Consider the following 15179-nt stretch of genomic DNA (forward strand, 5'->3'; position numbering starts at 1 on the left):
TCGTGTTGACCCAACCTCCAAATACGTCCTAAGAGATGGTGCCTCAGTGAAGCTAGTTTTAAGTGCGCTTTCACAGAAGTGAAAGTGGTTCCACAGGGGAAGGACCAGAGGGCTTTGCCTTTTATTCCATTCAGAGACTCATCTGGGCATTGGCCTGAATTGCCCAGGGAGCAGATGGTGAGTGGGACTTCTATTGACCAGAACTGATGCCTATGGACCCAAAAATGAGGATGAAGATTTGCCAAAAAATCCATAGATTAGAAAGAAACTAAAAATGCACCCATTTCCAGCCTAGCCGTCCTGAGAGGTGGCTGCAATACTAGGCCTGGGTCTCCATTCTCCCTTCCATCTCCCAGTTCATTGCTCTAAGAAAAGAAAACAAGAGGAGGGGAGACAGTTATCAGTGTCCCGAGCCTCAGGTATGAGGTGCTCCCGGGGAGAGGTGCTTCCCTGCCCTCCCTGTTGAGGAGAGGTGAACATTTGCTTTTCCTTCCCTCATGCCCCTTGGGGTGGGGACAGGCTCCTTGTGAAGATTTTGGGTGTCTTCTAGAAGGAGCAGAGGCCATTTCATTTCCTAGGGGAATGCTCATTGCTGATCTGTCCCAGGTCATGTATGAGAGACATAAGAGTAGATGTCCTGGAAATAGTCTTCATTCATATTGCAATGACCTTAAAGGTTCCCTGTGGGTAAAGGAGATCAACAAGAAGATAGTCATTATGTCACCAAAAAGGTGAGCCTCACGACTGAGCCAGAGGACTACAACAGAAGATATTGTTGGGTTTATTCCTGGAGGTGATCCCCCAAGGTGGAGCCTTGAGATCCCAGAAGTTATCATAAACATTTACAAGCAGGTTTTCTGGAGTTATGCTCAGAAATATGTGGACAGACCATGCAAGAGGTCAGCAAGACCCTCCAGACCTCCATTCAAGATCAGTAGCAAGGGAAATTTCCTACTCTTGATCCTAATTCTTTTGTAATTTTGTGACCCTCAGGATTTGGACTGTCCTTTGGATTGTCTTGGACAGAAACTCTTCCCTACGGGTCCTCACGCCCACTAAGTAGCCTGAGCAGGCATTATCTCTGGCAGCTTTGCTTATACTGTGTTTATGGGTTGCAGCTGGGAAGCGCCTCCTTGACAAGGTTAACTTGCAAAGTGTTAGATGAGCTAAAACCACAAGGTGGCAGCAGAGGACTAGTCTGGCCAGAGATCTCTGGTCCTTCACACAGTAGCGGAGTTGGGAAGCCCCGGTTGGGGGTAGGGAAGTACTTTTTTCCTTACCCCGGAGCTGGTTGGAAAGGAAAGAACCAGCAAATATTTTAGGAATCTGGAAAATCAATACTAGTAAGTGCAGAAAGATTCCAGGAGAATATTGATATGGGACTTGAATAGAAGGAATATTAATCATGTATTGAATAGTTATATTATAAGCTGTCAATGGGCTTAACCCTTATACATTATATGATCCATTTCTTGGAACAACTTTGTAGTTATTTCTGTTCTACTTGTGAGGAAGTAAAGGTTCAGATTTATTAAGTTTCTGGTCCAAGTTCATGCAGTGATTAATGGATGGGGTTAAGAATAAAGACCATATCTGTCTGACTTCAGAACTTGAGTTCTGAACCTCTTTGTTAAACAGTGCAAGGGGCAGGGTAGACTAGTCTTTCTCAAACTGTGGTCCTGAGATGCCTGCTTTTTAAAATGTAGATTTCAACCTTGCCCCCTGCCTCCCAAAGCCCTCTGCAGGACTCTGATGCTGCTTAAATTTTGAGAACCCAAATCTGTCTGTCACCTCTTGTGGTCCAAGCTGGGGCAGCTCCACTCACTCCTGACTTGGGGTCAGCTGGCCCCACAGGTCAGCAAGGTGCGTCAGGATCCACCCCAATCCCACCTCTGAACTGCTTTCTCCCCTTCAGCCTAGGGGGAAAGTCTTTGTGGAACTTAAAACTTTTCTCTTCATTAACATGACAAACAGGCCACCTCTATCAAGGGCAGTCGGGTGAGACCGGCCTGGAATTTAGAATCTCCTTATAAATAAAGTCTCAGCTTTACACATTAATGAAAGACGTAGGCTCTTTATGGCCCCATTCATTTCTGATTTTGCCAATTCAGTAGCCAGAGAGTATTTTCTGTCTTTGCCCCGCCACTATTTATGAAACTTGACCCTGACGTGTGGTAGATCAGGTTCTTAGCAAAAATCGTTATTCATCTAAAAATATTATATAATATATAAGACTGGAAGAAAAGACTGTGAGTTCGTAATCTCTGTATTTCTATCTAGGAATTTCTAAGTGATTTTAACTTATTTCTTTGTGCTTTAGTAATTTTTTTTAAGGCTATAAGGGTACATACAAATTTTTCAGAAAGAGAAGAAAATAATAAATACTGTTTTATAAACAGGTCTTCTTTTATGGGAATTGAACCCCATGGAATGAAAGTTTTAAGTCTGAAATTCCTGATAGAGATAATTTCACTAGGGAAGAGCTGTTTGAAGCTTTTGTACAGTCATTTAAAGAAAAAGAAAACTCATTAATTTTTCTCTTTATTCGTTTGAAATTTGTGATTATATCCATAGGAGATAGGAGCCCTTTATACAGAGACTACAAAAGGATATTAAGGACAAGACGATGTTTAGGAGAACAGATTGTTTCCATGGAGTTTGAACCACTCTCCAAGTTCTCATTTACAGGTTAGCATTGATAGATATTATTAATTTTTCTTATTTATTCACCAGTCACATTATAGATGCTAACTCTCCACAATAGAACCTATCTCTAGCCTTGAAATTAGACTATGGGATCCATCAGTATGCCAATTAAGCTCTAATTGTGTGTGTGTGTGTGTGTGTGTGTGTGTGTGTGGAACAGAGGATTGAACTCAGGGACACTTGATCACTGAGCCACATCCCCAGCCCTATTTCGTATTTTATTTAGAGACAGGGTCTCACTGAATTGTTTAGCAACTTGCTTTTGCTGAGTCTGGCTTTGAACTTGTGATCCTCCTGCTTCAGCTTACCAAACCGCTAGGATTACAGGCATGCAGCAAATTCCTCACCCAGCAAATTCTAATTGGTTTGAATGTTATTCCGATAAATAAGGAAATGAAAAGTTCAAGAATCCTTTCTCTAGGCTGAATCCTGGATATCTAAGCCACTGGATGGCTTTTGAGATTGCAGTCGCAAAGCAATGACATCCATTAAAGTGATCACCACTCACAAAATGGGCTTCTGGACACTTTACTTTGGGAATGTGAAGACTTCTTAGGCATGAACTCTCCATTAGCAAAGAATCCAATCCTCTCTTTGATGTTGAGAAGGAAATACCTGGGTTCTCCTCAAAGACTAGCTGGTTTCAACCCCCCTCAGATCTCTGGTATGCTTCTGAAGACAGAGCACAGGGCAGCTATAAGGGCACATGTCAGTATTCCCATGAATGGAGCCACCAAGGATCCATGGGACTCCACTATAATGTGAAGTGTGTCCTCAGAATCTTGGAGGACTGAGCTAGATATCACCCAACAGAACCCTCCTCTATGGGACTTTATGCCAAAGGACTTAGACTGAAAAGATGTGCATGATATAACTTTATCTTGTTCATACCTTTGTCCCTGGCTTGTCACCTCTATTAGAATATGAACTGCCTGTAAAGCTAGACCATATTTCTAGACTTTAAAGTGGGACCCACAGCATATGGTAAATACATAATAAATGTGCAGTTAATTAATATGCAAAGGCTGTCATTGACAAGTGTGGTTAAGTTGTGGTGTTTTTCTGATCATTGAAGCAAATTTTTCCTTTTCGGCAACTGCATATAAAAACTTCAGTGACTATAGTGCCAAGTAAGTAACTTCAAAGATGATGCTGAGGAAAAGTTTTCTTGATACAAAAACCCTGTGGACTGTTGACATTTAAGAACTTTATGATATTGTTTTTCTTTAAAACTTGATTCTTTCTTCAACAGCACAGTACCTTTTCTTCAATGGAAATCTGAGGCAAGGGTCCAATATATAAAAAAGATAAAAGTAGGAAGGCTCAGGTTCAAGCTGGGAATATAGAGCTCTGAACCTGACTCAGATAATTTCCTCTTTTCTTTCCGCCAAGGAATCTCAACTCACTTCTCAGCCCCGCACCTAGGACAGTGATTCTTGGCTGTAGAATTACCAGGGAGATTTTAACTCCCCTCGCTGAAACCCAGATCACACAGCTGACCAATTAAATCAGAACCTTAGGCAGGGTGGGGTGGGTGGGGTGGCATTAGACTGGACATAAGTAATCCTTAAGCTCTCACTCTTGACTCCTCCATATCATAAGGTAGGTGGGCCTTGATGTCTGTCCTTAGAATGGCCCTGTAGTGGCTGAGATTGGCTCTTAGAATGGTCCTGTAGTGTATGACATAAGTTTAGTCAACTGCATTTTCTTTTCCAAGGCCCTGACCCTGAAAGAGAGTGATGGAAAGGAGAGGAGGAATGGTTTGCTTTGTCTGTCGACAGTGGCCAGAAGAGGAATAGGGGATTGATTGAAGCTTGTCTTCACACTTTCTGGAGCAGGGAGGGTTAAAGACCCAATACTCCAACTCCCCTTAACCCTGCCAACACTTCCATAGCCTTCGAAACACTTCACTTTTGCTTCAATTGGGTAGTTATTTTCCATATTTTGCAGCCACAATACTCTATTGGAAAAGCTCCTTTGCTGGTTCCCTTGCCTCAAGAACATCCTGTACATTTTACCACATTGCAAGAATGAGCGCACAGCCTGTACCTGAAAGTCTTCACTGTCTTTCTGTTGCCTCTGGAGAAAGCTCATGTTCCTTAGTCTTAAGCCTCCTCCTGCCCTTGGCACAAGGTGGTGCAGCCTCCTAAACCATTACCTCACCTAGCCCTTTACCTTCTTATTCCAATTTATCTGGTAATTATGAGGAAGCACCTCATCATTCTGAATTAAGGGCAAGAGTCACCTCCCTTATGAAACCTTTATTTATTTATGCTCCCTAGAATTGAGTACCCTGCATACAATCTTGTTTTGATCCACTTATTGTGTCTCTATAACTGTAGTAATTGACATATCATTGAAGGTGGGCATTATATCATATTCACCTTTGTATTCCTAGTGTAGATTTTTTATTTTGTATCTGTATTTATGTAATGAATAAATGGATGAGTGCTGTAATCCTGGAGGCACAATCACCCATTAGTCTGGCCCTGTTCTTCTAAATGCCTAGAATGGAGCACGCACTTGCCTTGTAATTAGGCACGTGATCCTACTAGTCTGAATGGAATGTAGCACATGTTTGTAAAAATGACTGCAACCTTAATTTGCCTCCCTATGCACAACCTATACACCTATACCTTTGCACTATACCTTTACTATAACTTTCATAAAGATGTGGGTTTGATTCTCCTCCCATTGAATCTGACACTGACTTATTTTGGTCAAAGGAAGGTATTAGAAGTCAGATTGTGATTCTGAATCCAGGCCTCAAAGAGCTGCAGTTTTTGTCATTGCCCTTTTGGGATTGCTGACTGGAGGACACTATGGAAAATAGCTCTGTCCATCCTGTGGGAGCCTGAGAAGCAAGGCACTGAAGCCAACAGTCAGCACCAATGGCCAGACATGTGCATGAGGTAGTGTCTTAGCATCCTTCCTCGAAGAAGCTTACAGATGGCTTCACTCATTTGAGTGACCCCCAGAAAAATCAGTAGAAGTACTGACTGCTTAGATGCTCTCAGCCAAAATTGCTGACCTTCACTTGTGAGCAAATGAATGGTTGTTATTTTAAGCTTTTAAATGTTAGGCGATTTGTTTTGTAGCAATAGGGAACTGATGCAGAGATATTGGGAACCAATAAATCTAAAGAACAACATGTGTTGTCCCCCATTCTCTATTCTTCAGTAATTGCAACTTGATCACAGTTAATCCAAGACTCTTTGCTAGGGCTGTCATAACAAAGTACCACAGCCTGAGTGGTTTAAACAACAGAAATTAATTTTCTCACAATTCTGGAGTCTAGAAATCCAAGATCAAGGTTTTAGCAGGATTGGTTCTTTTTCTAAGTCCTCTCTCCTTGACTTATAGATGGCCGTCTTCTTCTGGTGACTTGTCTTTTTTTTTTTTTTTTTTTTTTTTTTGTGATCATCTGTGTTTCAATCTCTTCTTCTTATAAGGAGGAAATTCAGATTGGATTAGGTGTATCTGTATTTGTGTAACAGATGGATGGATGGGTGTTGTAATCCTTGAGGCTCAATCACCCATGAGTATGAGTCTGGGCTATTCTAAATGCCTGGACAATTAGATTGGATTAGGTCCTATCCATAAACCTTATTTTACTTTAATTACCTCTTTAAATATCCTATCTCCAATATAGGCATACTCTGAGGTGCTGGGTGTTAGGATTTCAATGTATACATTTTTTTTGGAGAACATATCATAATTTAGTCTATAAAAATACCTAAAGTTAGGGATTAACTTTTTCTACTATCCACTCCTTGCTTACTGGTAGTTACCTTTCTATCCAACTGTCACATCCTTCCAGTCTGTATTCTGGGGTTGCCTGATCACTTTCTGGAGGAATACTACAAAAGACAGAGGTAGGAGTTTGGCAATCTATGGAGGACATGGCAAGTGGCACCACCATCTCTGCCAATATTGTAGTGTTCTTGGTTTAGGAGTTACCAGAATAAGAATGGGCAAAGAATAACACATTTCCTTTTTGAGGGATAAAAATGAGGATGTACCTTTTACCAAACTCTCAATAAGAAAGGCAAACTCACAGTTTGGAGAGAAGGAATTTGTTTAAATTTTAAAAATTAGATCCAATTCTTCAGCAGGTAGCCTATGGAGGCAGACAGGGAAGGCACTGGGCAGAGGTGATGGCAGGATGGTTGTGCATCTGTGGGTATTGATTGTTCACCTTGGTTAATCTATACACACACACATCAAAGAAAGAATTTGGCTATTAGAAGTATCTAGATTTCTAAGAGGTAAGTGGTTGGTATTTATTGAATGTTTGCTGCCTGTGAAACCCTGCATTATAGGTTGTGAAGAAAGATTCCAGTCTTAACACTTGCTGTTTAAATACTTTCTGAAATGTCTGAGTCAACATTTCTCCCTAATTAAGTCTAAGTTAGCTTGCAAGACTAAACCTGATGACTTAGCTTCTGTACAGCCTCAGGGTGCTAATTCTTATTTCTAGTGATCATTGGCATAGTGCTGGAGCTAGCTGATTGGGTTGCTTATCAATGGATCCGATTTGTTCTCTTGTTTGTTTGTGTAGCAAACATTTGTTGAAGATCTTATTGTGGGCAGCAGACTTGTGCTGTTCACCCTGAGGTCTTCAGAAACTACTAGAGCAGGAGGGCCACTTTGCCAGAAAGCCTAAAGCCCAGTGGGTTGTTTAAAGACTCAACCTAGAAGTTACTTGTTTAAGTGAATTTCTGAAAAAAACAAAAACATAAACAAACAAACAAAAAACAAAACAGAAAGTGTCTCTGTTTTAGTAAGTTCTTCTTCTTCTTTTTTTTTTTTTTCAGGAGAAAAAGTTTTTTTGGGGTCTAAGGTTTCAGAGGTCTCAGTCCGTAGACAGCCAGCTCTATTCCTCAGGGTCTGAGATGAGACAGGACATCATGGCAGAGAATGTGGTGGGGGGAAGATGCTTAAGACATCACACCAGGAAACATAGGGAGAGCTCCCCTCATCAGGGACAAAATAAAAACCCCAAGAGCAGGTCCCCAATGACCTACCTCCTCCAGCAACACCCTACCTACTTACAGTTACCACCCAGTTAATCCCTATCAGGGGATTAATGCACTGATTAGGTTAAGGTTTTTCATAACCCAATCATTTCACCTCTAAGCTTTCTTGCATTCTCTCACACATGAGTTTTGGGTACACCTCATATTGAAACCATAACAATCCCCATTACTTGCATCATTCTAAAAGGGGACCCAAAGCATTCTAGTTAGCAAATGCTAGCAAAAAAAATTATGCTAAATTCAAATTTATGTTAATACACATTAATTATTAATACACATTAAATTATATAACTGTAGACAATGATCACTCTTATTAATCGAGTCATTACAGTTATGTGCCTGTTCTTGCTTATCTGTGTACCTACACAAACACACATGAATTGACTTGTATACATAAACATGTCTGTGTAAGAGAAGGGTCTTCACGAAGCTTCATATTCTGCCATTCCTAGGAGAGAGAGCACAGGAACAGCACTAGCTTGAGATTTTAGAGATAGATCCTCAGACATTAACTCTAGTCTGAGTTTTGTGGTGGGTGGTCAGGCTTCATGCTGGCATTCACTGGAAGAATAATTTCCAAGACTGGTGTGAGAATAAGTGACCAGGGATGCAGTTAAAGTGATATGAGTATAAAATAAGTGGAGCATTCAATAGGGAGAGACTGACCAATTCTTCTTAATAACTCTGCTGGAGGTTGCCTCTGTGGGAGGTTGTATGATATAGAGGATTCTCCCATGGAAGCCAGAAAGACTGCTCCGAATACCAGCACTTCCCGCCTTTCTGCACATCTCATACTTATTGAAAGGATTAAATGAAATAACATGTATAAAGCACTTATTACTTGGAATTTTTTCAACACACACTAGATGCTCTCTTTCTCTGGATTGAAGCTATTTTTAGTGTCTTGAAGGGAAAAGACAAAAATGATAATACAATGTTCCCCTAAATGTGCATCTCAGATGGAGAAAAGTTGAGAAATCTTTTTTTTTCTTTTCTACCACTTTCAGAACTATTTAACTTCCTAGGGATAACAAGAAATGTCCAGAGAGAATTGATTTCCACATCTCTCTGATCTTTAAGTCAACAGAACTAGGAGCATCTTTTTGGTAGGAAGCTGAAATGCCTGCAGATGGCAAGTGAAGCATGTAAGTATCAACACGTGCAAGAAAATTATACAATCAAAAGCAGCTCTACAAGCAGAATGCTGATCACGACAGTGCAGAGCTTTGTGGGATCTTGTTTTTTAATGTTGTTTGAGGGTAGCAAGGATGATCACAGGGTATGAGTGAGTTGGGACAGGAACTTTAAGGACAAAGTAAGATACAGATAAGTCTTATAGAGCACATAGTGTGTGCCAACTATTCCTTCTTCAAAGCCCTTTTATATATCCTAATTCATTTAATTCTCATGAAAGTACTTTTGTAAATAGTACCTGGGGAAACAGGTTCTCAGCATCACTCAGCTACTGAGTGACGAAGCCATAACTCAATTTAAGCAGCCTACCTCCAACTTAGGGCTCAAAACCATGATGTGATTATCTCTATTATAATTGAACAAAGAAATTTGAGACATCTTCAAGTTTAATATCAAAAAGACAAAGACCTAACTGTGAATAATAGAACTTGAAATATTTTGGAAGGGAATATAAAAAAATCTCTTCATATTCTCAGGGCAGGGAAAGAATTCTTAAATAAGACCCCCAAAACACTAACTCTAAAGGAAAGACTGATAAATTCAGCTACATTAAAACTAAGAACTTGTGTTCAACAAAACATATCAACAAGAAACTGAAAAGACAAAACACAGAGTGGGAAAAATATTTTCAATAATTATCATTACAACCTATAATCCCAGTGACTCCGGGGCTAAGGCAGGAGGAATACAAGTTCCAGCCAGCCTCAACAACTTAGCAATGTCAAAAGCAACTTAGGGAGACCCTATGTCAAAAAAATAAATAAAAAAGTGCTGGGGATGTGGATCAGTGGTAAAGCACCTATGAGTTTAATCCTTGGTGCCAAAACCAAACCAAAACAAAACAACCCAAAAACCAAAAACAAAAACCAATTATCATTACAAAAGACTGGTGCCCAAATCCTATAAATGACTCCTTGAGACCATTAAGAAAAAGACAATTCAAAAGAAAAATTGGTAAAGAATTTCAATTCATTCTTCATATAAAGGAAATATAAATGGGCAATAAATGTGTGAGGACAGGCTTAGCCTCATTAGTGAACTGAAACCACCAAGAATTATTGCCACAGAATCATCAGAATGACTGAAATGAAACACTCTTAAACACCAAATATTGGTGCAGATGTGGAACAGAGGAAAATCTCATTCAAACTGGTGGGAACATGAAATGGTGCAAACACTATAGAAGATTAAAGTTGAATATCTTCCTACCTTTGAAGAACACCCAGGAAATTTTTTTTCCGGGCATTTAACTTCATGAACAAATAATTAAGAACAAAGATGTTATGCACACTATTTCAAACTGCATGCAATGTAATTGTCTATTAACAGAAGAATGGATTAAAAAATTGCACCACATGCATACAATGGGATACAGCGAAATACAGCAGTGAAAAAGCATGAACCTTAGCAGCACAAAGATGTGTGAATTTTATAAACATAATGATGAGCATAATAAGCAAGGCATTGCCTTTTCCATTTTCAGAACCAGGAGCCCTACCCACTTCCTTAATGTTGGGGGTGACAAGAAGCAGCCCCTGATCCTCACCAATCATGAAGTATGCAAAGCTCAAGAATTTCTCTGGAACTTTTATCCAAGGTCATGGAACTGTTATCTGTGAATTGTACAAACAAGCATACTTGGGCATTAATGGGTTATGAAGGTATTGTTAAAAACATCATATTTATGTTTTAAAGGATCTCCTGGAGGAAGTTCATGAAGCACCTCTATATGCCAGCAGGGATAACCTTGGGAACAAGTTCCTATTTCAAGCAGAAATAATGGCCATGGTTTGCTCATTGTGAGGCTGCATGGCCTAGAACCTCTTCTGCAGTCTATTGATAAACTAGGAGGTTCTAATAGAGGCAATTTGAGAATTTTTCTAGCCTTGGGATTCAGAAGAAACATATGGGTGTTTCTAACATGGCAGAGGGTGGCTGAGTTTTTTAAATAGAGTCAGTGTTCTCTGAATGGATTAATTTCCTTATTGGTCCAATTTTCTCCTGGGTTTTTAGGAGAGGACAGCAAGGATGGTGGAGGGTTAGGATTGCATTTCCAATATTATTAGAATACCTGGGCTGGCAGGTCCCAAGAACCCAGAATTCTAGTGCTGTCTCTGACATTCTATCAACTTTGGATCTCACTCTCTCTATATACTGTGAGGAATCAGAACTGAATATTTGCTGAGGTCCTTCTGAGCTCTGAAACGGCTGTCTCCACACATTTCAAGGTATATTTTTCAAGTCAGTAATATGGATATTACAACTTTCAATTCTTTCAGTTGCAATTGATTCCCTCCCTAAGGATGAGAATATCTATACCTTTTATTGACTGCAAATTCCCCAGACACCTACTGGGTGCTTGATTTGGGCTGGAGAACTCCTATGAAGAGGTCTTTGTTGAATGGATGACCTGACTGACTCATGCCTAAAATTCAATGTAGTTTTATGACCTTACTTGGTACAGCCTGGACAGAGCTGTCCTTGATGCCAAGGTCCTAGGTAAGCTGGACGGAATGGAGAGATCTTGTGTGTGTGAGGGTCCTTTTTCTTTTGTCTTTATTTCTAATATTGTGAGGACACAGGCCTGGCCTAAGGCTATGTGGCCAAAAAACTGTTGATGTGCTGTGATGTAATCCTCCGCTCAGAGCAGACATTGCTAATCCCTCATTGTACTGCTTTCTGAAAAGCCCAAGTGCAGCTCATTAATCCTTCACAGTACAACACTCCAGTTGATCAGATTTGGTGCCCAAAATAGGACCAATTTGCCATCTTTGAGAAGGGAGATAGTATAGGTGGTAACAGGTGGAGAAGCTGGTATAACAGAGTCTAGCCCGGCCTGTGATAACCCTCAGACTCCCACTTGATTCTGTGACTTTCTTGTTTCTCAGTTCTCTTTCTGCCTTCTGCTTCTGTTTTCATGTACTTTTTCCTCTTTCATCTAGTTCCACCTTTAACTTTGTTTTCCATAATAAATACACATCATCACATTTCAGAAAAATCTTCTGCTTTCTCTCTCTGAATTCCCCATTCATCCCCATTCATAGCCTTTCAAGAATAACAGATTTCTTTTCCCTCTTATCCAGGTTATTGAAAACTTTCTTTGTGTCAGGTACTAATCTTAATTCTTTGCATATTTTATTACCTTTAATCTGCACATGATCTCATGAAAGGTCTTCTTTGATTATCCTAATTTTGCAGATAAGAAAACTGAGGCACAGAAGAGTGAGGTAACTTATTTAAGGTCCTATGAGTAAAAACAAAAGAGTTGGCATTCAAACCTAGGAAGTTTTGTTCCAAAGTTTATAATCTCAGCCCCTACATTGCACTTTCTTTTATTGAAGTATTTCCTCTAAACAAATCCAAAATTCTCCATAGGAGAGACTTTGGTGGATGAGCACTCTTTCATCTCTCTAAATACACATATTTCTAAATTTTGTTTTGGATAGGCAATGATGGAAATATTCCACATCAAAATTACTATGTTTATTTGACTCTAAGACACCATTGATGGGAAATGCACCATTATTTTATGCATCAGTTAAACTATAGCACAAGACCCTATTGACAGCCCAGTATGACCCATAACAAGTCAAATTCCTTCAAAGTTTCTTCAAAAAATGTCAAAGGTCTAGTCAATTTCTTCTTCCTTCAATCTTAGTAACAATATGTTGCCTGGCTTTATCCACTTGTAGATCTTTCTTTTGTAGACACTGTTTTCTAAGAAAATGTAAAATTGCAGTCATTTCTTCAATATCAAATATTTATTTTATTCATAGCACATTGACATCTTATTGCTCTGTTTTCCTTCTTTTCTAAAAAATGTAGTAATTTCACAGTAACACTGAACCATATATTTTGAGAATTTTTTTTCCATTTTACAATGAAAATGTTTAAGCGAACAAAAAGGTAGAAAGAATAGAATAACTCACATGAATTCATTATTTAACTTCAACAATTACCCAATTTTTCTATTCTGCTTTGAAGACATTTTAAATGGTAATTAAAGTCGGTACATGAATAAAAAAAAATTCCCATAGCTCTGATCAAGTTGGAGCTTGTGGGTAATGACAATTCCATCATAACTATGACCTAGCTATGAAGGATTGAAGGTCACTGTTATTTCCAAGCTTCACTCCAATTTCAGAGATATTAAAATGTAAAAAAAAAGAAGTGCATGTTAGAATTTATGACATGTAGCACTTATGAAGTTAGGGTACATTTTATGTATACTGGTACCTAGGAGGTTAGGATTTTTTGTACTCTGCTTTGTAAGGTATCCTACCCTTGTCAGCCTCTCCCCATCATCAAAACACAGAAAGAAAATAATATGTCCATCTTTCCTAAAGGGCTTTTTTCCTAATCCAACTTTGAACTGTCATGCCCAGGCATGCCTTCAGCAATGCATTGATCGCTTTTGTGGGGTTTGGTTGTAGAGTTGCCATAGCTGACTTTTTCTCCCCAGGGAAGGATGGAATCTTCTCCAGGAGGATTGTGTCACTCCCATGTGCTTGAGGATGCATGCACTATTCGGGTCTGTCTGCTCTGGGCTTTTGAGTCATGTCCAGGGATATGTACTTCTGAGAACCACAAGGAGGCTCATTGTTTGCATATTTAGTACCTGAACTAGGTGCAAATGCCCTTTACCCTCTCTTGTTTTAATGGTCTTTCTTTTCCATGGCTCAATTTTCCACTTCTCTGACAGATATACTTCATCTTATAAATAAACTACATGCATTTAAATGTTTATTTCAAGTGTGACTTCTGGGGATCCCCTATTGTCTTAGTTTAGATAATATGTAAGTGGGTCATTTAGTTTCCTTCCACCACAGGTTTTTCACTGTTAGGTGATAGAAAAGCTCAGGGGTACATTGTGGTGTTAGGGTTTCACCTGCTCCATCTTTTGACCTCAGAGAAGGTTTGTGAGCAGGCAAGGCAGGATCCAGAGGTCCTGAGAGGTTTTGTGAATTGCCCATGGCCTCTCTGCTGATAAGTGGTTCAACTGAGACTGGAATATAGGTCTTCGAACTCTGAGGTTAAGAGTTAGTTTCCTTTCTAGTATTTCTTGTGTCTCTAGTGTTTCTTTCCAAAGTGGATTTTGTATTTCATAGAGTTTAACAAACAAAGAATAGTTTAGTATTTGAGACAGATTCAGCATCAGGGCTTTTCCCTCTGAGTCTGTGGTCATTCTTGGCTAGAAGAGGTTTTTCTAGGAGTCTCTGGAAGGACTCAGAACCCAGGTCTCCTGGAGGACTGAGCTCCCAGCCCACTGAACTTGAAGGGATATGATCTCATCTCATGTCCTATCTTCTGAGCAGATAATCTCTGTGATTCTCTCTAATTGGCTTTGGACCATTGGCTCCAGTGCCAAGGTTGAACACAGAAACACAATGAGAGCTGCCTTGACCCTGTCTTGCAAAGGTAGTGTCTTTCTGCAGGATGGGCTGTTTAACTTGGTTCCATATCTGCATGTAGTCAAGTCATCCTAGCAACATTAACTAGTTCTTGGCACTGATTCTCACCAAGGCTTTTGCAATATGACATCCTGGGAGACAGAGGGATGGTCATTAAGTCCTGGAGGAAGGAGTGAGGATGCTCATCAAAGGGCACTTTTCCACAGTGAGGCAATAGCCTGGCAGGAATATCATCCCCTCCTACAGAAGGTGTGTTCAGATAATGTTCACACTCACCCTAAACCTTTAACTTGGGCCTACATCCTATCTCGCCTTTAGGCAGGAAAACAGGTGTGAGTCCCTACATTCTTGTAATTCTCAGACTTACTGCCTCTCTTCCTTGTTTATTCTTGGAACAACCCTCGATTCTAGCACTGTTTCCTATAACTTGGTTGTTCATGCTCTCCCATTGTGTTTGGAAGGTGACAGAATTTAGTCAGTCCTACCTTGACCTGGCACTTCCTAGGACAGGCTTACACTGTACCCACCCTCCATTTGTTCCTGACTGTTTCAGGTTGCTGCTTCACTAGAGCCAGCTCTAACTGCCAAGGCCAGCCAGGTATTGATTTCATGGCAAGTACCTGCTGGGCCAGTCATGACCCACTACAATGAGTATCTGGAAAGACACCACTGCTCACTTAGGTGACTTTTATATCTCTGGAAAGAAACAGCAAAGACTATGTTGAGCCTCTGCTAACTTAGGTGCTTAGACACTATCTGAGCTGACTTTCTTGTATTTCATTGGTTGCTTATATTTTTGGATATATATATATATATATATATATATATA

Source organism: Marmota monax, unplaced genomic scaffold (genome assembly GCF_021218885.2).
Source record: "Marmota monax isolate L192 unplaced genomic scaffold, Marmota_monax_Labrador192_F-V1.1 WCK01_AAM20220418_F8-fsc00420, whole genome shotgun sequence".
Classification (NCBI taxonomy): Eukaryota; Metazoa; Chordata; class Mammalia; order Rodentia; family Sciuridae; genus Marmota; species Marmota monax.